Source organism: Ambystoma mexicanum, chromosome 1q (genome assembly GCF_040938575.1).
Source record: "Ambystoma mexicanum isolate Mex_15411 chromosome 1q, UKY_AmexF1_1, whole genome shotgun sequence".
Classification (NCBI taxonomy): Eukaryota; Metazoa; Chordata; class Amphibia; order Caudata; family Ambystomatidae; genus Ambystoma; species Ambystoma mexicanum.
Window position 1 is genome coordinate 526,551,430 of NC_090922.1, and position 23,502 is coordinate 526,574,931.

Genomic DNA, 23,502 nt, shown 5'->3' on the forward strand with positions numbered 1-23,502 from the left:
GAACATTTGAGCAATCTGTTAAACAAAATTAGTATACTGGTCGCACTCCATGCGTCCGGACAGTGCAAACATTGTTCACATCAAGGAAAGAACTTATAATCCTAAACCCAACAAAGACAGGATGAATGTCCCTTTCACTAGAAGACAGCAGAATGGTGCATAGTATCTTTTTCCGCATAGTGGCTGACTTTCCCGAATTAGTCGGGAGACTTATCGGAATTGACGTCCCCACATTCATCCGAGACCCAGCAAATATCGCACAATTGGGAATGCTCCTGCATGGAATCATCCTCCAAGTGGAACTTTCAAATCATCAGAGAGATTATCTGGGGAGATTCTGAAGAAACTTTCCGCCGAGGGACAGATCGAGGGAGCAGAGTCAAGAATCTTATTTGTTGTATTTGTTGTTATTTTTTCCCATATTTCTTCATACTAACCAGTGTCCAACCTGTCCTCAGGACTGAAGCAGATTAGAGGAGTGGACTAGGAGCTCACATACTTTGAACATGCACAGTAAAAAGCATCTCACTGAAGTGTTAATCTAATCTATTTTTCCCATAGTAGCAAAGGAACTGTATCATGTATCAAGAGACAATTACCTTCCGCAAGAGGGGGGACACTTGTGAAGCGCTTGACACTTTATGACACAAACTGTGCAAAGATAGATATCAAGTGAAGGAAAACAATAACACTGACGCTTGGTAAATGATCGAGATGGGGGCCCAGAACAGTAACCTGGTCCTCCCACAAGCAGAGGGGCACCTTCGCTTCTCTGGTAGAAAATGCTGCTGCCTTACTTACTGAGCTATAATGTATTTATGCATTGTGTTTATCATTATTTTGCTGTCGTTGACAATCAGAACTGCATTTTTTATTGATGCATTAAGCGGTTCAATTTCAGTGCACCCACCTGATGATGTACGCATGAAACCCACAAAAGCACCCAGACCCTATATAGTAATTCCAGTCCAGAGAAAATCTGATGGTAAGGTAAATGACCTGAGAATTAATGTAATTAGCAGTGACACATACACACTTGAAGTAACGAATGAGCAGGAAAGCCGGAGAAAGGGTCGGCACGAAAGACATGAAGACAAAGCACTGACACCCACACCCGCACACACACTGAATGCACACAAACCAGGCCTAGTGTCAATGCCCACATAACCTCAAATGAAAGCAACAGAGAAGACGAAACTGCCTAACATAAAAACCTTCACAGGAGATAGTGAGAGAAAACAAGAAGAATTAAGAGAAAGACCAACAAAAGCAGTCATATCAGAAACTTAAGAAAACAGAAGCAGCTGCAGAAAGACTCTCCGCAAGGACACAACTGTTAGTAGACTTATTATTCCCGTACATAGCTAGAGTGAAGAAACTGCATGAGGAACTGAAAAATAAAACCACAGAGACTGTATTGGCAAGTACACGAGTTCCAACACGAGGGACACGTACCAGGCCCACGATACAGCCATACACTGGGCCAGCGACAGGCTGGTGGTTGATAAAGGCACTTATAGATGGCAGAAAAAGAATGCAAGAAGAGAAGGAGAGAACTGCAAAACCTCCATCTACCTCATCGATGCAGATAAAGAAACCTGCACCGTGGACCGGAATGCCCGAGAGTGCTCCAGCAAGAAAAAGCCATATAGAGGCATTTAGGGATGTTGTTATAGCAAACTACAGGAAGACACTAAGAATCAAGAGAAGCCTGCATGAAGATAACAATGAACTGAACGACTACCTAGACAGCACAGCGCATCTAGGGAACAACATTTGGTACCAGCAAATGAAAGAAGTTGGAAGGCGAACTTCAGAAGGAGAATGCTTTGTTTGTGCACTTCTACCGTACAGCATGGGGAAATCCAAGATCTTCGTGGCTGTCGAAATAGATGTCCCGACAGCACATTGTCTGTCACATGTAGCAATGTGCAACACCAGAGGCCAGTTCATGGGGAGGGATGCCTCAATGATATGGGCAACTGAAACAGATTACCCCGATGAAGATGATTATGTTCAGGACATTAAGACGAGAAATAGAGCTCATACTAGGAATCACGTGATCAAGTATGAAAAGCCTGAAGTTAGAGGAGCAGGAACAAGATGGGAAATAAACCTGATACTGAACGTCCAAGGGAAAACCCCAGAAGAGGCTCAAATTTGGTAGAACAGAGGCCAAATACAGATTGGGGAACAGTGCTTTCCCCCAACGGATGGGAAGAAGGAGTGGTGATCTGCCGAGCATGGATGGTCCTTGGAGCCTGCAAGGAAGCAATAGAAATCTCACAGAGGTTGTGCAAACCGCTATGGCCAAGACTCACAAGATTACTGACATGGGTCGAATACAGAGGAGGACCCCTGCAGATAGTGCCACTGGAAAGCCCGAAATTGTGCTTCAGAAACAATGGCACAATGAAGATGGGAGAGAATCAGAACTGCAGACAAATTTTTGAAGCTCCAGGAATGACGTCCAGAACTGCAGTAATTATGGATCATTATTGGGCGTGTGGATCCAAAGCATACATAAGACTGCCAAGAAACTGGGGAGGCATATGCACAATAGTGAACGTCCACGTTCCAGCACTAGTGATCCCGAAAAGTGACCTGAATATTGACAGATTCCTGAAAGCAGATGCTCACATGAGGAAAAGGAGATCTGTGGAATTGGTATCCCGAATGATGAGAGAGAATTACTTCTCTGCCAAATCAGAAGAAGCATTCCATGCAATCCCATATGAACACAGGCTGTTCAGCCTCACCTCATCAGTGTTCACAACAATCATCATGCCAAGATTCCAGGTTGGAGCAAACACTAAATGGTTGCAAATAACCAGATGGGAATTATTACAGACCATCAACTCGACAATAAAGGGATTCAATGCGATCAAGGAAGAATTAAGAGTAATCCTCCTAATGGCTCTCCAGAACAGATATGTCCTTGACATGATCACAGTGATGGATGGAGGTGTTTGGGCAAAATTTGGAGAATCATGTTGCACATGTATACCTTGTTTGTTTGTTTGTTTGTTTTATTTATAATGCGCATCAGACCCTGGGGCATCAGGGCACAGGATATAAAGGATACGTTCAGCTTAGTTACATAGGTACATAAGATACATAGGAATAGATAAAGTGTAAATTACATAAGCGGCTAAATACAAAGTTACAAAGTGATCAAAGGTACAACACAGAGAAAGTGTCCAATGTGGACTAACACATAGTAAGCAAATCAATATACAGAAGAATATACAATGAGGAGGAGTATACACAGTCAAGTTAATGGTTATCAGGATATTTACTTGTCATTTTCTTTCAGCCAGTCGGTCATGTTCTGTCTAAATTTGGTGAAGGATTGGTATTCTCTAAAGCCAGGAGGCAGGAATTACACAGTTGAGCTGCCTTAACTGGGAAGCTATGTCCCCCAATGGTGGAGAGTTTGAAGTGTGGTACTAGGAGGCAATTGGAGTTGGCTGATCTGGTCGGTCTGAGAGAAGTTTTTCTGCTAATCCTATCAGTAAGGTATGGTGGTGCTCTATTATTAAGGCATTTGTAGGTAAGGGTGGTAATTTTAAGTCGGATTTTGTCAAAGGTAGATATCCATTTGTATTTTCTCCTGGTGGAAGAAATGTTTTCATTTCTATTAATCTTGAGTGCTGCTCTCAAGGAATTATTCTGAAGAACCTGTATTTTTTGGATAATCTGTTTGTTCGCACCAATATCCGAACAACCACCAAGCGCATTACAATAATCCATTTCAGAGAGTATGAGGGCTCTAGCGAGAATTAGGCAGTTGTCAGTGGAAAGGAATTGTTTGCTTGCTCTAATTAATTTGCACGTATATGCAGTAGCAGAGGCTAGGGAGTTGACTTGTTTAGTGAAGTTCAGGGTTCAGTTTTGTCATCGTTCAGGCATACTCCATGGGTGGCCATCCATGCCTGAACGATGCCATAAATTCTATTCACCAAAGCCAGATCCACGACGTAATCTCTGGTAAGAGGTAGGAGGATTTGGGTATCGTCTGCATAGTTTGTGTAGGCAATACCCAAATGGTCCATTTCGTAGAAGAGGGGCTTGGTGAATACATTGTAGAGTGTCGGTGACACACAGGATCCCTGGGGTACACCACAAGTTAAAGGGATGGGGTCTGCTGATGCCGATGGTGAAAATACTCTCATAGTCCTGTTGCTCAAGAATGACTCAATCCATATTATTGCCTCCTTAGAGAAGTGTGCTGCAGAGTCTAGGTGGCTGCATAGGACTTTATGGTCAACCAAGTCGAATGCAGCCGAGGAGCAGGGCTGATTGCCCCTTATCTCTAAGTTCATCTATTTGGGCCTTAAGATCAATCAGAGCTGTCTACGTCCCATGTTGGGGACTAAATCCGGATTGTCAAGAACCTAATAGGAGGTTAGATTCCAAGAAGTTCTGTTTTTGAATGTAGGCCACTTTTTCTAGAATTTTTAAGAGAAATGGCACAATCGTGATAGGTCTGTAGATTGTGGCTATGGTAGGGTCAAGGGTTTGCTTTTTAAGTAGTGGTAATACCCAAGATTCTTTCAAATTATTCAGGACAGTACCAGTTGTGAATGAGGAGTTAATAGGTTTAGTTATGAAAGGCGCGAGTTCTCTCGCAGCGTCCTTAATAAGTTGTGCAGGGCATTGGTCACCCTTACATTTGGACTGTTTGAGTCCCAGTATGACCTTCTCTACCTCAATGACAGAGGCTTTTGAGAAACTGAAGGGTGTTTCTTGTTTGCGGCAACGGTACTATACTGGGAGTAGTTCGAGGTGCTGATGAGGCTTTCTTATGGGCGATTTTGGTTTGTAGGTTGGAAACTTTGTTAGTTAATGCGTGCTGGATGCTGGAACACCACATTTTATCTTTAGTACAGTTTTCTTGCGGTACGATCGGTGTTTCCAGTTCTTTTAGAATAATGAACAGTTCTTTGATGCTAGATTTAGATTGTGATATTCTGTTATTATACGTCTCCTGTTTGTCTTTCTTATATTGGGTTGAGATATTTGTAAGGTTTAGTTTATTTTCTGCTGAGGGTGAGAGTCCCCAAGCAGTTTCAAGTTTTCTTTTGAGTAGTCTAAGGTTTTTTAAGTGAGGGGTGAACCAAGTGTTGAGGTGTTTTTTAGGTTTATTCTTCCTTAGTTTGGGAGGTGCAATATTATTGAGGGCCGTGTTCATGACTTTGTTGTCATGTTCAACTAGAGAGTTAGGGTCCAAGTTGTCCGGTAGGGAGTTAAGATTAGGTAATATGTGGGGCAGCAGTTTGTCAACTGTCATTTTTTTTGTTCCTCGTGAGGCTGGGTGGGGCCAGCGGGGAGTTCTGAGCTGTGGCCAATTTGGTTGCCAATGTAAATGCTAGGAGATAATGGTCAGTCCAGATCTGGGGAGCAATAGACGTGATAGTAACATTGCAGTTGTACTCTGCGATCCAGTGAAGAGTTCGACCTTTGTCATGCGTGGGTAGGTTCACTTTCTGAGTGAAGCCTAGTTCTTTCAAAGTAGTAGCGATGATGGTAGAATGGGTATCCTTGACATCATTGTAACCTAAGTTAAAATCACCTAGCACTAAGGTTTGGGAAGTATTTTTTAAATTGTTGGACAAGGCCATGGATTTGTCTTCTGGGAAGATTCCAATAGGACCTGGTGGTCTATAGATGAGAAAGATATTCAACGTTTTGGAGCTGGCAATGGGTACTTGGACCGTGAGGCACTTGCAAGATTTCATAATGGGTGTTGTGACTACTCTCATAGCTAGGTTGGTTTTGGCAATATTTGCTATTCCTCCACCTCGAGAGATATGTCTGTCTGTACGCAAGATGGTATAATTATCAGGGACTGCCAGAGAAAGGGCGGGGCCTGCAGCATCATGTACGCACGATTCTGAGATGGCCAGGAAATCAAGGTTATCTGTTAGGATAATGTCAGATATTTCGGTTGCATGTGTGACTAAAGACCTTGCATTTATAAGAGCTCCTTTAAGATTTGGTGGGTGGCTTTCTGGTGCGTATGGAGAGATGGCACTAGGAATGTCTATAGTCGTCTGCCTAGGAGGGTTAGGTTTAGGTCTTTTATGATTGGTGAAGCTTGTAATAAACTCTGTAGCTGCTTTGTGAGATAGGCACTTTTTTAGGTAATTTAGTTGCTCTACTTTTTTAGCTGGTAATTCATGCAATTTAGATAAACGTGCACGCAATCTTAGATTTCTATCAGCCGTGCTGCATGGAGCCTGTGTGATAGAGTGTTCTTGTTGGATGCTAGTTTTGTATGCAGTAGTGTCTATCATTGTGGGCAGGTATGAGTATTGTTTAGGGTCGTTGTACAAGTGAACATAATAGTGTGAGTGTTGGTGAACAGGCTATTGGTCTGTGATGCTAAGATGATGGAGAGGGCAACGTGTAGCGTTAACGACGCTGTCTTGGATAAGGCACCTGTTAAGAGTCTAAAGGGACAATGAAGGTACATAATGACAATAGGTTATCAGCAGCCCTAGTTAGGCACAAAGGCTGAGAGTGGGCTGATTCAGAGGTGGGCGCAGTGGAGTGCATAGTAAGCGTGCAAGTACAAGTGTACACAGTCGGCAGAACTGTTTACAGTCACTATAGGGCACAGTTAGTAAGGTTGACGTAAGTCTGGGCTAGTGCAGCAAGGCACAACAACTAACATATGGCTAGGCTAATATAGTAGGGCACATCAGAGAGTGTAAGGGCAGGCTGATACAGTGGGGTCCAACAGTTCACATACGGCTGGGCTAGTTTAATGTGGCACAGCCAGTGCTAGTGCAGTAGGTTACAGCCAATAACATGGGGCCAGGCTATTGCATAAAAGGTATAGCAACACGCAGGGTGCAGGCTATTGTAGTAGGGCACAGAAACTAGCATGAGGCAAGGCTATTTGCAATAGTACTAGTGTGAGGCAGGGCTAATGCAATAGCAACAACAGACATGAGGCAGGGCTATTGCAGTATGGCACAACGACTAGCATGAGATAAGGCTAATGCAGTAGGACTAATATGAGGCAGGGCTAATACAATAGGGCACAGCGACTAGCATGAGGCAGGGCTAATGCAGTAAGGCACAGCGACTAGCATGAGGCAGGGCTAATGCAATGAGGCACAGCGACAAGCATGAGGCAAGGCTAATGCAATAGTACTAGTGTGAGGCAGGGCTAACGCAATAGCAACAACAGACATGAGGTAGAGCTATTGCAGTATGGCACAACAACTAGCATAATACAAGGCTAATGCAGTAGGACTAATATGTGGCAGGGCTAATACAATAGGGCACAGCAACTAGCATGAGGCAGGGCTAATGCAATAGGGCACAGTGACTAGCATGAGGCAGGGCTAGTGCAGTAAGGCACAGTGACTAGCATGAGGCAGGGCTAATGCAATGGGGCACAGCGATTAGCATGAGGCAAGGCTAATGCGATAGTACTAGTGTGAGGCAGGGCTAATGCAATAGCAACAACAGACATGAGACAGGGCTATTGCGGTATGGCACAACAACTAGCATGAGACAAGGCTAGTGCAGTAGGACTAATATGAGGCAAGGCTATTGCAATAGGGCACAGCGACTATCATGTGGCAGGGCTAATGCAATGGCAACAACATACATATGGCCGGGCTATAAAATGTGGCACAGCGACTAACATAGGGCTAGACAGGTACATTAGGGACATTGTAATCATGGCGGAGGTAGTATGCACATGCATACAGTACATACAGTGCAGACAGGGTTCCAAATAATGGCCAGGTTATGGCAAGATAGAATGTGAGAAAATATGCAGGTATGTGACAGATACCGGAGGTATGGTCAGCGTGTGCTAATAAATGCAGTATTAAAAGTTCAAAGTCTCAAATGTGGTCAGCGGATGTGCTTACCGAATCCCTAAGTTCATGTTGAGAGAGTCAGCAGCAAGGGGATGTTGCACTGCATGGCTGGTGATCTGTCCGGTTAGAGGGGCTGGCGGATGGTCAGGGGCGAGGAGTAGGGCTTGTGGCCCTAGGCACGAAGGCACCAGACAGGCACTCGACAGGGAGGTGCCTTATTCTGTGTGCCTTGGTGTGTGGGCCAGCTTGAGCCTGCCGGTTCGTAATTGGGCAGAATAAAGATGCAGACAAAGAAAATGGAACTTTAACAGAAGCCATAGATATGCTGACAAACCTGCAGAACCAGATGATCGACGAAACTGACGAAGTTGATGATGACAGCTGGTTTGGATCACTATTCTCATGGGTCCCACAATGGATGGCAGATATATTCACGTTCCTGGGAGCCCTACTATTGATGATACTACTAGGATTTTGTGTTATCAAAACCATAATCTCGCTATGCCAGAAAAATGCGAAGAAAGCCATAGGGATGAAGGTCATGATCAATGTCAAGTCAGGATGGAAGCCCAGACACCTAACTGACGAAGAAATAAGAGACTTTGTGAAGGCCAGCAAATATGCTCCAGAAGGAACAAAGATCCTGTATCCCAGGAAACGCAGAAATTATGAAGGAAAATGGATCTATTGCAGCCCAAATGAACAATGTCAGCTAATGACCTGGAATAAAGATGAACATGTGAACACAGCAGGAAGCCTGAAAGGAGTGATAAAAATATTGATTCCGAAGAGACTTTCCTTCACACCATCATGTACAAACCCAGAAGACGAAGAAATGGATACAGAAGAACTAAGTAAAAGGAATCCAAAGAAGGAAGCAGAAGTGGTCGATGAACCGACCAGAGGGGGGAGTGTAGGGGAGGTCTCAGATATGGCCTGCACTCCAGCCACTCATTTTGAAGTACCAGGAACGTGCACACTGAGATATGTGACGTATGACAAACAGATAAACCAGCGGAGAGCCGCACTATGGCTCTGTCCATTTCCCAATAGAAGAACAATACCTATTAAGATGCCAATAACCAGACAACCATGGACAGTAAGGTATCCATTGAGACAACCTTACCAGCAAATGGCGCAAAATGAAGACTACTTGAAAACTGTCCCAGAAGAATCTCAAAAGGCCTTAATTGAAGGCGAATGGTGATGACACAAGGTCCCGGACAGACTCACAGATGAAAGAAACGACAACCAAAAGATGACACACAAAGACGAAATGTTATGAATAATGATGTAGTGGATTTAGAAGACGAGACAATGTTGAAATATAAAGAAACGTAACTGTAAAGCAGGATGAAAGTATTCAACCAGCTAACACCTGTACAAAGGCTTGGAACGAAGCTAAGAAACAGTGTGGTTTGCTATGCTTAGTAGAAGAATAGAGCGGCAAGCGCCAACTATATATCTCCCTCAACGAAGCACATTATATAATTGCAAATCCACTTTATACAAAAGCAGAATTAACCCAGGTTACTGAGGGTCGAACAGGCCAAGATTTGTATGCCAGCGCAAAGCCAGGAGAGAGGGCGGAATCGAAACTCAGCAAGAAACAGCTCATGCCCAGGAAATCGAGGTCAAACCAAGAGAGTGAGGCAGATAGTAACTTCAGAAAATAGAAACTTAAGAGCAGAGCAGCCTGCCCCGTGAAAGTCGAGATAAGGGGGGCCGAGGCAGGTGGCGGCCGGAAGGGAGAATTAAATGCACAAATAGAAAGAAAACAAAGCCGATTCACGGTGTGCTAACACGTGACCAGCCGAGTGCAAAGAGGTACCAACGTCTGATGTCACCAAAAGCAGGAGATACCATAAAGTTTCCTGACAAGAAGCTACAGTTTCGAGGCCAACCTCAGCCACCTAATTGACACATAGCCTTAAAGTACTGATTGATGGAAGGGAGGCAAGGTGAATCTTGTGGGATGCTGCATCTGGGTGACCATTCTGCATGCTGCCAACTAAAGTGGAGATTTATGCTTAGGGTTGTAGCCAGCCCAATCACAGTGGGCCAAATAATCTAAGGTCCTATAGCTAGAACCAATGAGACGTCGTACTTGTAGTAACGTTTGCACGAGTAATGAAGAGGGAAGGGCGTAGACCCCCACCCGATAAGAGTTATCCAATCCTATCTCCCCATTACCATATACAGATATAGCACCTATACTTAAGTTACCTTTTCCCACCAATAGAATTGTATGACAAACTTTTGGGTGTTACACGTCAATGATGATAAATTTTTACTATAACTATTGCTGTTCGAATGAAAAGAGTTGGGAGTTGAAGCGAGATGGGTGATTGCATCACTGTTGATTTCCATGTTTCCCCGTTTCTTGTACTTGTCATTAAACAGACTTCCCATTGCCAAACCATTGAGTAGTCCTTATTGATAGGTGTTGGAGTAAGAGAATCCCGCACCCCATCCACCTCAAGGTGCAGCTATCTCGTCTTAAAGTACTCGAGGGTGAGCTCTGGTCCTATGGGCCCGTCAGAGGTCACTCCCACTCTTGTACAAGAGTATAATGTCAGGGAATGGATGTGAGTACCCGGGTCCTGGAGGTGCAGAGTGGGGGTGAGACCTGGAGCGAGGTGTGTTTTGGATTGTTTGTGGTTCCCTGAGCCCATGCTTGCCCAGCTGAGCTACAATGCCACTATCCCTGACTGAGGCTGTGCTTTCAACTGATCTGATGTGAGGGCTGGCCACCTCCTGAGTCTGCCTTTTGTTTCTGGGAGGGATGCTTATTTGAGGTCTCGACCCTTTGGGAGGAGGGGGCTTTTGTCTCCAGATCACTGTGAGCATTTTGTGCGAGCCATAATTCTGTGTCCCTCGCTGCTCCCCTGCCAAGGTGACATAGCTGCTTGCATTGGCATAAAACATCTCACACATGGCACGGGGAGGTAAGCGTCAGTCATGCCTGCCATTCACCCAGAGGCAGAGTCTGGCCCTGTGTAAACCAGTCAAAAATGCACCCAGTGCTTCAGTGGTGATGTCAGAGGCTGAAGGGGAAGCCTGCATGGGTCGCCTGGGACAAGAGGTTGCAGTATGTAGCTCTTGCCCTGACCTCGCTGTTGTGTTGACCCAAATGAAGACAGGTTTTGCTTAGTGAACACCAAGCTGGATGGCCTGGTATATAAGGTGGACCGGATGCAGGAGATAAATGAGAAGAAAAGTAGTTACATCTCTGAGACAGAGCATTCAATTGGTAAACTTGAGGGCACCAGTGATGAAGTATGCTGCACCATCCATGCTTTGAAGCAGAATGTAAAGACCATCAAGGAAAAGAATGACGACCTAGAGGTGAGGTCAAGGAGAAACAACATCCATGTGTTGGGGATTCAGGAGTCTATACCGGCGCTCAACATGGAGCCATTTCTGGAGGAATTTATGGGGGAGGTACTGGCATATCCCCCACTCTCCTCTCAATTCCTAGTCAAAAGGGCTGAATGTGTCTCCTCACAGGTGACCTAACCCAGTCAAAATCCACGCCCTGTGATTGCACAGCTTTTAAATTACAGAAACCAAGATACTGTCCTTTGCAGGGCCCATGTGCTGGGTGATATCAAATATAGGGAAGTGAAGATTTCATTTTGCACTGATTTTAGTCCCTCTGTTCAGAGCGCTCGCTTTTCTGTCTTGGTGGCAAAACGCTCCCTACGCGAGTGAGAATTACAGTATGCTATGCTTTATGCCTCTAGGCTAAGAGTGATCCATAATGATAAGAAACCTTTTTTTACAGACCGTGCTGAGGTGTAAGACTTTTTGGAGTCCATGGTCCTCATTACGACCCAGGAGGTAACCATGCCACTTTTTGCGGCATGGGTACCCCCATTCCGGGTACCGGGTCCGGTTTCCCTGAATGGGGAAATACTGGACCATTGCGACCTTGGAGGTGCCGGTATTTCCCCATTCAAGGAACACGGACTCGGTACATCCCCATTCCCATTTCAGCCCCCATCGGGCTCAATGGGAATGGCGATGATGCTAACAACGGGCCTGTTAGTCACAGGCCTGTTGTTAGCATTCTGGTCTGCTCGCGAGACCCGCTAAGGACGCCTGGCTTTACCAGGCGTCCTTAGCGGGTCCCGCAAGGAGACCTCGTAATGAGGCGGTAGGGGCTTAACGGGACCGGCAGCTTTACCGGCCCCGTTAACTCCCTACCGCCAGGGTCGTAATAAGGCCCCATGTCTAGAGGGTGACATTTTGCACAATGTTGACCTGTATGAGTGTATTCCCCCATGACAGGGCCTTTAACCTGTTTGTTTATTGAAGAGTTCTTTGTTTGAAGCATATAGTGGGTGGTCTTGGATAGTTGTTTAAGAGCTCAAGGGTCTGGGATGAGATACAGGTTGGGTGTGTGTTTTTTGTTAATACATCCTTGTAATGCTGTCAGTAGTACTATATAGAAGAATGTAACATTTCAGTCAGTTGCACTGATGTATCGTTTGCTAGGCCCTGAGTTGTTACCCTGTTTGATTTTGTCTGGGGAGGTGTCTTTGTGGGGGGGCGTTTCACTGCAGTGTGGGGTTTGGCCTTGTGGGCGGGGGTGGGTTTTCATTCTTTGGGTTATTTGGGTATTAAGACAAAATTGGTTCATGTCTAATCAAGGTACACTACTAGTTTGGGAGTTTTGCGGTGCAAGCGTTGAGGAATATTGCACTGTTGGCACTTTAGCTAGCCTAATGAGTGCTCAGCTACGGTTTCTATGTGTGCTGTTTGATCCAGCCTGAGATTATGATACGGATATCTGTGAGATCTTGAGCTGGAATGTGAGGGTGGGGCTGAACAACCCACGAAAGGTGAAGAGTGTGATGAGTTACTGTGAGCGACACAATGCAAACATTTTGCTTTTGCAGGGAACACATTTGGTGGGAACAACTAATGAATCTGTGGCTAAGTCCTCAGGGACTTCCAGATATTACTCATAATTTTCTTCGAATTCCCGAAGGGTTATCACCTTGCTGCAAACAACTTTAAGATCCATAATGTTGGATCTGCATGTGGATCCAGACGGCAGATTTGTTTTAGTAGCAGGAATCTTGGAATGTTAACAACTGTCACTACATGTGACAGTTGTTAACATTTATGGACCAAATGTAGATGTTTGAGGCTCTGGTGCTCAGATGCACTCTTTATAGTCAAACCGGCCTCATTTGGGCTGCAGACTTTAATCTTACATTAAATGTCGTGGGGATAGGTCAAGCATGGGTCACAAACCTACTGCGAATGCCACCAGGATGATTAAGTATTGTATGCCTGAGTTGGGATTAGTGGATATATGGCGTACACTCAATCCTGATGGCAGAGAGTATTCCGACTATTCATATGTACTGATAGGAGTGACATTAATTGACGATTGGTTTTGACTCCTGTGTGGTTGTATGTCAATTTTGACGCTGAAAGTCCTCAGCATTGCAGCATGTGGTGTTTCGCACAGAGCTCAGTTTATTAGTCTCAACTTCTTTTTTAATAAAATGCTGATTCTGTCTACAGTGTGGCTCTGGTCTGGGAAACAGTCAAAGTCTATCTCCAGCCACACTGCATGGGCCTAGAGTGTGGAGTACTTAAAAGTATCAGACACAAGTTGACTGGCAGGGAGACTAATCTAGAACTCTGCCTGGATGGCCCAGGGAGGGCGGAGACGTTGGCTTTGCTCAAAGCTGTGTTGGATGACTTCCTATGGCTGACAGGGAGGCTACATACACAGTGGCACCCACATTTGCATGCAGATATGGTGAGGAGGGTAGACCAGGTTGTCACCTAGCGGCTATGCTTAAAATGGAGGGGTGCTCTTCTGTCATTGCGGCAGTACGGAATATCAACGGGCAGATTGTGACGACTCTGAGCACATCCTGGAAACTTTCAGGGTGTATTATGAGAGCTTGTACACAAGTAGAGAGCATGCTGAACCTCATATTTCATCCGACTACTTAGTGGACTCCTCGATGACTACATTAGTTAGTGTTGCTTGTGAATCCTTGCCGGAGCCAATCACTATTGATGAGATATTAGTCTTTGGGTTTGAACAGCATTACGGTCGAATTTTATAAAGAGTGTGGTCCCATGGTGTCTCAGTATATGCTACAGATATGGCAGGAACTGTTGTGTGGGGACTCTGCCCCCCTCTCTGCATGAGGCTATAGTGAAGCGTATTTTGAAACCGAATAAAGACCAGTTTGATTACGAATCAGATTGTCCGATTCACTCTTATTTATTTTATTTATTTGTATTTATATAGTGCACTTGCAGCCCATAGGCATCGACACACTGTTACATCAGGGTAGCTTGGTTACATGATCACGGCATTGCTTACTGGTTACATTAGGCATAGCAATGTTATGAAGAGTTACATGGAGGGTACTCAAGTTGTACATAGTCTGGAGGAGGTTACAGGAGTATGAGGAATAGAGAATACATGGCAGTTTGGAAAAAGTTGCAGGAAAATGATACACGGCACATAAATGGTAAATTACATTCATAGGGGTAGTGCAACCCCTAGGCCAGAGATGTGTGAGTATTGGGGGTATAAGATAAATAGGCGTGTTTTGATTTCCTTGCGGAAGAATAGGTGGGATGAGATATTTCTAAGCCTGGAAGGAAGGGTGTTCCATTGGGTTTCTGCAATAAAAGGGAAGCTGGAGCCACCTGCCCCTATTCTATTGACCTTGGGAACTACGAGAAGGTTGGTGTATGGGGTTCTCATCGGTCTTTCAGTAGTTGGTCTAGTGATTCTCTAAGAGAGGTATTGGAGTGCTGCGTGGTGGTAGCACTTGTGAGTGAGGGATAGTGTTTTGAATAGAACGTGTTCCTTTACAGGTAGCCAGTGGGCTTGTTTCCTGGCAGCTGAGATGTGGTCTCTTCTAGGGATATTGAAGGCTGCACGGATTGCATTATTTTGTGCAGTTTGTAGTTTATCAATATTTTGTGTTGATGTACCAGCCAGGAAGGCGTTACAGTAATCTAGACGGGATCCTATTATAGCTCTGGCTATCATTAGGCAGTTAACCTTTGTCAGGTAGGGCCTGGCGGCGGTGATAAGTTTGGAGTAGTAGGCACAGGATGAAGCAATGGAATTGACCTGTTTCCTCATGGAGAGATTGGAGTCCAAGTAGACGCCCATGGTTTTTACAGACTGGGAGACTGGGATTTGTATGTTATCAATGGTAAAGGCAGTGTATTGGTTGTCCAATTTTTTTAGTATTTCAGGAGACCCAACTAGAAGTAGTTCCACTTTGTCTCCAGTGTGACATAGCCAGTTTTGGGCCATCCAATTTTGGATGGCTGTGTAGACTGAATTAAGTGTTTTGGAATCGACTTTGTAGTTGCCTGTAAGTGTTAGAAGGACCTGTGTATCATCAGCGTAGTTGCTATATGTGATGCCTAGGGAATCAAGTATATGGAACAGGGACCTGGTGAGAATGTTATAGAGAGTAGGTGATATGCATGATCCTTGAGGGACTCCACAGTGAATGGTGCTGGGGAGAGCACAAGCTAAGTCAGAGAAGACTCTCATAATTCTACTTTTGAGAAATGAGGTGATCCATGTTGTGGCATTGGGTGAGAATTGTGCAGAGGTTGACAGGTGTTGGCAAAGGGTTTTGTGGTCGATGAGATTGAACGCCGCCAAGAGGTTAAGGAGGAGTAACAGGGTTGGTTTGCCAGAGTCTCTGATGTCATCTATTTGGTTTTTTAGGTCAAGTAAGGCTGTTTCAGTTCAGTGACCAGGGTGGAAACCTGACTGCCAGAGACCGAGAAGGTTATCAGTTTCCAGAAGCTGCTGGACTTGAAGGTATGCTGCTTTGTCTATTATCTTGAGAAGAAAGGGGACTGTGGTGATGGGCCTGTAGTTACCTGGTGCGGATGGGTCAAGCGATGGTTTCTTTAAAAGAGGGCGGACCCATGCTTCCTTGAGGAAGGCTGGCACTATGCCGATTCAAAAAGAGGCGCTGATGAAGGCAGTAAGGTATGGTGCAAGGGTGGAGGCACATTCTTTGATGAGTGGGGCTGGGCAGCTCTCCCCTTTTCAATTAGATGGTTTGATGGATTTCATGAGTGCTAAGATTACATTTTTGGTGACTTCTCTAAAGGAGAATGGAGGTGAGTTTGAGTTTTCGAAAGTGTCAGTGTTGGAGTTATCAGAGGCGCAGGTGTAGGGTGCTTGGTAGTTAAGTGCCTTCTGGCTGACTTGGATTTTGCTGTGTAGCAGGTCGAGTTTGTTGAGCATGGCATCTTGGATGCTATTGCACCAAGCTTGATCTTTGTCGATGTGTTAGGGGGAGGGGGAGGTGATTCTAGCACCCTGAATATGGAGAAGATCTCTTTGATGTTGGAGCTCGCTGAATCTATCCTAATGTTGAAGGAGGTGGCTTTTGCTTTGATGATGGCTGTTTTGTATATTGTAGCCAATCTGTTGAATTCACTTTTAGAGGTAACACAAGGGTTAGCTTTCCATGTGGAGAGTGCTTCCCTTTTTTTTGGAGCGCAGTCGAGGAGGTCGGGAGTGAACCAGGCATTGGCATGCTTGGTGTGTTTAACTTTTCTGCGAGTGAGTGGAGCAATGGTCTCTATGGCTTGGGTGATGATAGTGGTGAATGTTTGGATTAGTGCTTCGGGTTCTTTAGAAAAGGGCGGTCTCAGGGCAGGGACTGCGAGGTCAGGCAGGAGTCGCTCTTTGGTCAGTTGGCGGGCGCTTCTAATAAGAGCTGGTGGAATGGGTGTGTGGGTCGGTGTGTTGTCTTAGTTGTGGTGATCTCAAAGAGAATGGCGTAATGGTCAGTCCAGGGCAGGGGTAGGTTAGCCTTTCTGCTGATTTTTAAGTTGTGCTGAGCTATCTAGTCAAGGGTTCGTCCCTTTATATGGGTGGGGTCTAAGCTAACTTGTTGGAACCCTACTGTTTCAAGTGCTTTGTTCAGAGTTCTTGCTGGTAGATCGTTCTGGTCGTTCAGGCCCAGGTTGAGGTCGCCTAGAAGGATGGTCAGGGTAGTTTGTTTTAGGTTGTCTGTGAGGAAGTGGGTCAGGGAAGCTTGAAAGTCTGTTGTGGGCCCTGGAGGATGGTACACTATATGAATGGAAATAGTGCAGTTAGGGGAGGGGTTAAGCTTGAGGAGTAGGTGGTCACTGTTGTTTTCAGGCGTTTTTTTCCACTTTTCTAATGGGAATAGAATATTTTGCCATAAGGGCGACTCTGTCAGCTTTGAGGTGGGGCCAATCCTGTCTAAAGATGGTGTAGCCAGGAGGGATGGCAAGCAGCAGTGCATGGCCAGAGGTTTTGTGGAGCCAGGTTTCGCTAATAGCTAGGAGGTTGAGATTGTTGGTGATGATGAGGTATTGAATGTCAAGGGCGTGGACCTGGAGCGACCGTGCATTGATGAGTGCGCACTTGAGTGGTTGGTGTGACATGTTGCTTGGGGTAGTGGTGTGGGGTTCTGGCTTGGTTGTGTTGCTCAAATGCGGGTCAGCGGTTGTGGTGGTAGGGGTGCTTATGGCGTCAGGTAGTGAGTCAGGTTTAGTGTTGGGGGCATCTGTTCTATGCGTCTGGGTCGGCATTATAGTCATCCCATGGGTCAAGGGGGCAGGTACATCTGGATTGACCTTTTGCAATACTGTAGGCGGAGCTGCAGGCGTTCGAGTAGGTAGTGAGGGCTGTGAAAGTTGGGTCGCAAGGTGGGTTGCAGGCGAGGGGAGTTTTATGGCCAGTTTGGCAACAGCTGTGGTATAGGGGTGGGTGAGCTTACTTTGTGTGCAAGTTGATTGTCTTCCTTGTCTGGTTGTCCCTAGGCTGAGTGGTGAGGGGGTCGCATGTGTAAAAGTTCTAGGACTAAAGTGAGCACTTCTGTGTTGGCCTAGACAAGGGGGGTGGGGTAGGGTTGGTCAGTGGGGGTGGTGGTTTTGGAGAGGGTGTTAGGGGAGGATGGTGTGGCAGAAGGTGGGAAGGTAGGGACTTTGGGTAGGAATGGGGTAGGGCATGGGAGAGGGTGGTGGCGTGGACATGCTACGCGTGTAAGGCCATTGCCTAAGTGGGCAAATGATCCTGCGGTGCAGTGTAGAGTATGGGCCATGGTCGGGGAGGGGAGGATTTGTGGAATAGCTGTTAGTTAATATTGCAGTACGTAGTTATGTCACTAGGCCTACAAAACTAAGATTTATAGCTAGGCTAGGCCTCTTAAGCAGATGCGGCTATGCTAATAGTGTATTCAGGTTGTGCTTGGCGTACAGTGGGCGTATGTGTGCTAGGCGAAACGGGGCCAACTATACGGATAGTATGTCTCGGTAAGGAACAGGGCTATGCATAGTTGAGCCTGTGGTAGGTTGCGTGATCTGGTGCGGCTGGGCTGGGTTTATAGCCAGGGAGAGTGGCAGTATTGCAGAGAGGCGGTAAAGGGTCACTAGGGAGTTTGGGTTTAGCACAAATAATGCAATGAAGTATAGGATGGCAAAGGGGGTGCCAAGTGAGATTTGGAGGTTAACACAAGGCAGACAGTAGCAAGAGCATGAAGGAAATGGTGGGCGCTAGGCAGTTTTAAGTTATGGCACAAAGCAAAACAGTAGCAAGAGCACAAATGAAATGGTGGGCACTAGGCGGTTTTAAGGTATGGCACAAAGCAAAATAGTAGCAAGAGCACAAATGAAATGGTGGCCGCTAGGCAGTTTTAAGTTGTGGCAGAGTGCAGTACAACGGTTAATACGGGATGGCAATGTAATACATTAGTCCTTGCATGCAGGTAATGGAGGGTGCAAGGTGATCAGGGGTACACCGTGAGGTAGCCCTCGTAACAGATGCACATTAACAGAGGTGAGTGAGGGTGCGGACAGTGTGTTGTGGTGCACACAGCTATGCTGTATACTGCAAGTACACAAGCGTATTGGCAAAGGGTGGCGCTGGGCAGAGCCGTATCCAATGCATGAAAGGCAGGCAAGAGTAAGTATCCCAGTGGAAGGTGTGGGCGTTGTCCGTTTTTGTGGGGGCAGCATGGGTTCAGAGTACATGTGGTAGGCAGTGGGAAGAATGGTATTGTGGTGCTCTCTTACTGCACTTGCTCGACTCTTTCGGACGTCTCTGTCAGGTTCAGTCAGGCGCCTTACTAATGTGCCTTAGCAGTGGGCCGGCTTCGCCTGCTGGTGTCCACTGATTGGAGGGATATGCTGCAGGTCAGCCAATCCCGAGTCAGAAGGCCATGTTAGAGGCATAAGGTACCATATTTTCGGCGGCAGCCATCTTTGACTACATTAACCCTTGTGGTTAATTCCAAATAGAATATTGGTATACTGAGCTGAATGCTCACTTCCTCTTTTGTTTAATAATGATAGAATGCAGTGAATTGTAGAACAGAGCTGCAGGCACCAAACCACAAGGATCGCTGGGACATCTGAACACAATGATAAAAGCCCATGGGTTTACCTCAGTCTGGGGGTGATGGGGGCACTGATCCTCTGCAGCGCGGGACAGAGGACCAGCTCCTGCTCTTGGAACCCTCCTTCTTGAACCTTGATACTTTTTTTTTTTTAAATTATTTTTGTTTTTTTTAATTTTATTTTACTTGATTCAATTTACAAAAGAAATGTTTACAAGATAGAAAAACATGTTCCTTCCCTTCCACCTTCCAAGTTATCAGTTCCAGTCTATGGTGTGAGAGAGGCAGATAGCCTCCTCAGACGAAAGAAGAGAAAGAATGAGAAGTAGATAGAGGATGGGGAATAGCCCTCTATGCTGACACCAAGCCAGGTACTAGCTTAGCGTAATATAGTACAAAAGGGTCTCCCACTTTTCTCATTCCAAAAGTTCCAGATTAAGGTTCAAGAGGAATTGTGTGACCGCTATAACATAGGTGGTGTTATCTCCCTCTATAAGCTTGTTCCACCAGTCCTCTTCTCCACATGTGGTTGACTCTTTAAATATATGGCCAAGGTGTTTACTTCGCTGGACCCTCAGGTTCATACAGGTCAACAGCAGATGTCTCAGTGATTCAATTTCCGCTGTTTTTTTATCAAAACAACAGCTGTTTTCCAGTGAGATCTTTCTTATCGCCCTGATTTCATTTGTGGGCAAGAGGTTCATGCGAAAACGCATAAACGTGCTTCTTAGACGTCTATTTGGAAACTTTTTTAAATAATTTGGGATGTCATTTATACCTCTTGTTATAGGTGGTTGGTGGTTTATTAGTTTGCTTCTATTTTCCAAGGACGTTGTCTGGATCCAATCTCGTTCCCACAGTTTTTGTCTAACTTTATTTGGGTTTTGGATCAGCTCTTCTTCAGTACTGTCAATCTCGGCGAGAGTATTTTGGTTTTCTGTCGCCCAGTTTGTGAGAAGGTTGCTTCTGTGGGCTTCAAGCTCAGCGTTGATGATGGTAGCTACACTTGGGCATTTACTGATTTTGATTTTTCTGTATAGCATTATTATATTTCTTATCACCATCGACTCGAGTGATTGTAGTCCCAGTTCTTGACGTATTGTTGAAATGGGTGTTGAGGTTGGTAACTTCAGAGTAGTTCTCCAGAAAAGGCCTTCAATTCGCCTCCAGAATTTACATGGCATCATCAACATTGCATCGGCTCCATATATGAGGGCTGGAACCACTTTCCCCTTGTAAAATTGTATCAGGGGAGTTATTGTATATTTACAGAATCTTACGTCTATCATTTTTGCCTGGGTAGCCAATTTCCTTGTTTTTTCCAGGAGATGAGCTTTCATTGCAGATTCCTGATTGTTGTTACTGAGGATTACCCCTAGGTATTTGAATTCGTTTACCTGTTCGATCTTTTCTCCATCCAGGGTCCATCTGAAGTTTTCAGCACTGTAGGTTTTTCTTTCCATGATCATCACTTTGGTTTTGGTTTTACTAATTTCTAAGTTGTTATTCTTTACGTAAGCTGCCAGTTCATTTAGTTGGCGCTGTAAACCGATTGGTGTAAAATCCAACAAAATGAGATCATCTGCATAAAGCAGTCTTGAGATTTTTGATGCTCCTATAGTAGGTGGAAATGCACAAGTCACTGATTCTCCTTGTTTGATGTCCCATAGATACAAATTGAATAACGTTGGGGTGAGGGGGCACCCTTGCTTCACTCCTCTAGCCATAGTTATTTGTTCAGACAGGAGCCCAGCATGGTTTAGACATACTCTGATGGTGGTATTTTGATGGAGGGCTATAATCGGTTCCAAAATCCCTGCCGGGCAGTTTTTCGCTCTTAATTTGTCCCATAAGGTTTCTCTGTTGACCTGGTCCAAGGACTGGACCAGGTCTACAAACGCCAGATAGATTTTTGGGCTACCTTCGTGAATCCTGCTTTTTAAGGTGCTTAGTAGCAGGATATTGACAGCAGTCCCGACGTCCTTCACGAAACCTGATTGTAGTGGGTCTTCATTGCCCGAGGTTCTTGCCCAATGTTGAAAATTTTCCAGAAGAAGTGAGCCGAAGATTTTTCCAATCACATCAAGGAGCGCTATTGGGCGATAGTTCTTAGGGTCCCCTCTCGATCCGTGTTTATATATCGGCACTATAGTTGCCGTTGTCCATGAGGTAGGAATGGATCTATGGAGAGTGCACTTCTTTATTACTTCATGGATGAAGTCAGCCCATTCTTCTTTATTCTCTATTAGGTCAACGTTTCTAATGCCATCAGGGCCGGGTGCCCTCGAGTTATTTAAACGCACCAATTTTGTCATAATGTCGTCCCGGTCCCATGTTGTTGTCCAGGGGGAGTCTAAGGTGGCAGATGTTATAGTATTTTGCCTTCCAACTTTCTGGAATAGGGCTCTAAAATGTTTCATCCAGGCCTCTTCTCCAACACAGTTATTTATTGCATTCACTTGCGCCCCAGAAGTTGTTCTGATCAAGGACCAGAAGTCTCTCGATTTCCTGCTGCATAGGGTCCGCAGCATTGCAGTGGCGTCTGCCTGCTCAATTGTTGCTCTGTTGAGCCAAAGACAGCTTTTATAAGATCTTTCAGCAGATTTCACTTGATTCAGCAGCTCAACGGTGTTTACTTTTTTTGCTGAGCGTTTAAGTTTCCTTAATTTTTTTCTTTCCTCCACAATACTTTTATTGAATTCGTGCATATGGTTTTTTATTTCCTGGCTGGCCCACAGTTTTTTCTTTTTCTCAAAGATTTTTAGTAGAGGACGGTAGTCAATGTAATCTTTTTCCGTACTTAATCCTGTCGCTCGATTTGGTTTACATATGGCGTTATAGATGCTCGTGAGTTGTTCGACCGCCTTAGCTGGCAGTCTTAACCTTGTGCCTCCGCTGCATTCCTCGATTTTTGCCGTTATACTTGGGCTAGGTGATCTTATATTTGTCCAAGTTGCATTTAATAAGTTGTGGTCGCTATTAGATGTTTTCACGACCTCGTAGTTGACCATTATTCTCATCAATTCGTTGGAGACGAACATATGGTCAAGGTTTGCTTTCTGGTTATTACGTTCCCACGTCGGTATTGTCGTCCCTTCATTAAGCATAGATGTTTCTAAGCTATGGAGGTTCCACGCAGGAGTCCTCGGACCATATTTAGGGGTACTTTTTTCGTGTTTCTCTTGTGCGATTTGATTTTTGAGCAAACCGCATGCAGGTCCCCACATATCATGACACATTTTGGTGCCCAATCTAGATACATTTTCTGTAGTATGATGTTTCCTGTTTTCAGAAAGACTTAATTTTTAATTACTGCCGGGTTCCAATAGGCATTTATCACAATAATAATTTCTTTCTTTACAGAATTCTGGTTGTTGATGTCTGTCACCGTTTTCGTCCAGCCTAAAACGGATACTTGGAAGTGAGCGTTGGAAACCTCCGTTTTCATATGTTTGATTCCCACCCCAGATCTGATGGCTGTCATTAAGCCTGATGTTGGTCGGCCCTTTCCAGAGAAGGAGGCTGGCGCTAAAAAGGTTTCATATCCTTCCAGAAAGGGTTTGTTAATTAGCCATGTTTCTTGGAGGCATAAGATATCAAAATCTCCAAGATTCACGTCGCTTTTTGCCAGAAGATGGCTAAAACCTCTAGTGTTCCAGCTACCTATTACGATGTTGTTCATCTGCTCGTCCAGCCCTCTTCTCGGCCCTTGCTCCCGGAGCTCCGTTGGTTCTCTGCGTGGCTAGCTCTTTCTGCTTAGTGCTTTTGAGATCCAAGTCCATCTTGAGGCCACACTGTCTGCTTTGTCCTTTAGCATGTGCGATACGGTTGAGCCATTATCTCTTGATGGTTCTTCCTGGGGGACTGTTATTATCAGGGTCTTCACTGGGCCCTTGGGATGTCTTCCGTTATTTAAGGGGTCCCGATATATAGTTCTAACTGGGTCCACCAGGGGCTGGGTTCCTTTTTGGGTTATCTTCTCCTCTATATGAGTTCTTAATGTGTTTGAGGGCTTTTTGTCACTGTGGATTGCTCTTTCATTTGATCTCCATTGGTGATCACTTTTGTCAGCCCCTGTTTGAGTTCTTCTTGAGTGTGAGTGGTCTCGTCTTACTCGTTTGCCTTTCTCCTCGTCCAGTTGTCGGTTTCTTGAGCGGTAAACGCTTAGATCGTACCCTAGCATTTGGAAACTTTCTAATTCAGCTGTTATCATGGCTCTGATTATTGGGGATGGAATGTGTAGATAGACACTGTCTCTT